We start from the raw sequence: 3,007 nt of genomic DNA, 5'->3' as shown, positions 1-3,007 counted from the left end.
AAATGAGCTTTGACCACATATGATGATCAGTTTTATAGTATTCTGAAAACAAGACAGATCTTGAAGGTGATATCATATCATCTGTCACTAGGGAGTACATACTTTTTTTTTTTTTATCCGTTATCTTATTCCTGATATAATGTACATTCTGTGCTGAGTTTGGACTGAAAAGCACTTATTTGGTAGTGGGCTCTGACTTTTCTGAAATTTTCACTTAGAAAGCTCAGAGATCATTTAAAAATAGTTGCAATGTGAACAAAAGACACAGGAAGGCTTCTTTGGTTTCTGAACTGATATATTTCCGGAGAGCGTTATTTGCCCCTAATTATTCTGAACATGCATGAAATGAATAATTGAGAAGAAAAAACATGAACTTGTTTTCACAGGCAAAACAATTCTTCTGAAGTCAACTGGTCTTTAGTATCATTGTATATCTAACATTTTTTAGTGTTGGGACTGTGTTGCAAACACATCTGGCATGGAAAGTTTGAAAAATCATGGATCTTTCCTGTGACACATTAACAGTGTTTATGTGTATAAGAGCAAGTTCACGTAGAACCCAATTGTGGTCAAAAATACTTTACTGTGAAAAGTCATTGTTGATTATAATCATAATCATTACATCTGAAGCAGACTGCAGATAGGAATGCCTCTCTTTCTGTTTTGTTTCTGTTTCCTTTCCAGCTTTCACAGGTTTGTCAGCTTGAAAAAAAAAAGAAAAAACAAAAAGGGAAAAAAAAAAAGAGATTCATTTGTTAGGCAAAAGGGTCTCTGTGTCCTGCAAGAGATAGCTTTCCTCACAATTATGGCCAGGCATTTGGAAAAGACCATGAATATTCTGAAACTTAGTGCATCGCCTTGTCACGCTGAAGTGCTGAGCTGCAGAGAATGGTATCCATTCCCAACTCTGGGCATTACAAAGTGAGCTCCGTTTTTTTCCCCTTCCAAGTAACAAGCTTCTTTCCAACAGTTGAGTAATCGCAGGAATGTAAAGTAGAGGGCCCTGATCTATGTAAATATTAATTTTGTGCCTTTTTTAATACTGATTTTGACATACTCAGCTGTAAAAAAATTTCACAGGCTTTCTAATTTGGTCCATCACAACTCCCCAGCAAGTCAAATAAGTCTCTGACTAGGGCAGATAAGCACAACAGAGAAAGGGTGTCTATAAACAGAGGCAGAAAAAAACCAAGTTCACATCTGGGTCAGTGAACAATCGTTGGTGTTTGGGAAACAATGTCAGTGAACAGCAGCACTTAACATTGCTTTAAAAAATTAAGTGCTCCTGGTCTGATATAACTGTCCTTGAAATCAAAGGGAACTTTTTCCTGGTTATAATGGAAACTGGATAGAAATGTAATGTGATTACATTACCAACATGATTACATTCTTAAAACATTCCACAAGTCTAGCTATTTATTAGAAACATGGAATACTACGTAAGTCCTTATCTGGATAAATCATTATCTGGAAATCAGAGTGATTTAGACAAAAAAACGTAAGAACAAGAAAAATGGAAAATTAGGAAAACCAGTTTGTCATTGGCAGAAAAACGGAGTGTACTTACTAGTTCTGTTTATGAGCACTTGCAGAAATGTTCAAGGTGTACCTATGTTCCTACTTTGCATTTTAAAAAAATGGTATGCAAATTCAAAATAAAAACTTGAATATACACCAGCACTTTTGATCTCTGCGTAAAGGATGGTTTTGCATTGACATAAAGCTAAAAACACTGAACTGGCAAGTATTAGTAAGCATTTGAAACCTTCTCACATGAGTCCACATTTGCACCTGGCAGGTGTATGTAAGTGCAGGGCTTTGCAGATGCACTGCATCTCCTGTTACAGCAAATTTTGAATATAAGCCTTGTTTCCAAATTCTGCCCCACTTCTCAAGATAAGAGCACATGAAAGTGCTAATTTCATAGGATAAGGTATGTAGTAGATTGACACTAGTTTTGGCTGCCAGGAGCTTTTCAAATTTTTTTTGCCCAGAAGCTCCAACTACATTTAATATTGAAGAAATGTCCTGCAAGTGTCTGGAAATAACAGCTGAACCTACCTGCAAGTCCAGTGACTCAGTGGAGAACTGAGGCACGCTGGTGACAAGGGAAGTAGAGCTGCCATTCTCAGATATTGGCTGTTGACATCTTTCTGTCCACACACAGCACACTGAGAACTCCAGAGTGACACTGGTTCATCTGTAATGAGGAGAATTTTTAGATGTGTAACAGAACAAGGGTATTAGTCTCCACATAACAGCAGCTCCCTTGTTCCCTGTACACATTCTTTTCTTTCGACATTTAAAACATCAGGCAAAGGTCAGACCTTCTCTTGGAGGGCACAGCTTATCCCATGGCGTGAACCGTCCTGTTGAGTCTCCCGTGAACCATTTGGGCACTCAGCCAGTCCATTTGCTCCCAGACTGATTAAAGACACCTCCTTCAGCTGACTGAACTGTCCTGATCATGCTACCTTTGATTTTGGTTACTTGATGGACCCCAAAATCACACCATTAATTAACGAGCTGCATATATCACAGTGATGAGCCACGTACCTCTGGCAGATGAAACTTTTAAACACTTATCTCTTTGAAGTGCTTGATGTTTTTCCCATATTAGTCTATTTTTTTCCTGGCACTTTTCTAGTTCATTAATTTTAAAAACTACTGATCTTTCTGAATTTTGATTACTTTAGGTAGAAACTAAGCTATGCTTACCTCAAAGAAAGTGGCCAGGGACAAATACATTGAACTGGAGAGACTGTGACAGAAACGAAGAGAAAGGAAGGAAAACACAAAACCTGGAGGAAAGTAACAGACAAAAAGTAAGAATAGATATTTCTTTGTACACAGACTAACGGGTGAAAAAAATAAAAAGCCGTAATAGTTTACTAAGTGTTTGGAGATTTTACATTCCAGTTTCTAATATTTATTCTAACACTGTAACATTGTTAAGTGATATTGTGCTCTCAGCTGTAAGAAAGTCTCAGGACTTTTTCTGAAAACT

The 3,007-nt window shown here is 37.3% G+C and overlaps 1 long non-coding RNA gene across 1 annotated transcript; it reads right to left on the bottom strand.

The window, feature by feature from the left end:
- Positions 1–310: 310 nt before the first annotated feature.
- LOC116437486 lies at positions 311–2,801 on the bottom strand. The gene is made up of 3 exons (XR_004237327.1): positions 2,719–2,801; positions 2,062–2,200; positions 311–702 (listed from the first exon to the last, which is right to left on the bottom strand). It is a non-coding gene; the product is annotated as an uncharacterized LOC116437486 (long non-coding RNA).
- Between the last annotated feature and the right edge of the window lie 206 nt (positions 2,802–3,007).

Source organism: Corvus moneduloides, chromosome Z (genome assembly GCF_009650955.1).
Source record: "Corvus moneduloides isolate bCorMon1 chromosome Z, bCorMon1.pri, whole genome shotgun sequence".
Lineage (NCBI taxonomy): Eukaryota > Metazoa > Chordata > Aves > Passeriformes > Corvidae > Corvus > Corvus moneduloides.
The sequence above is the reverse complement of the archived record's forward strand: the minus strand, read 5'-3'. Positions and strand labels throughout refer to the sequence as shown.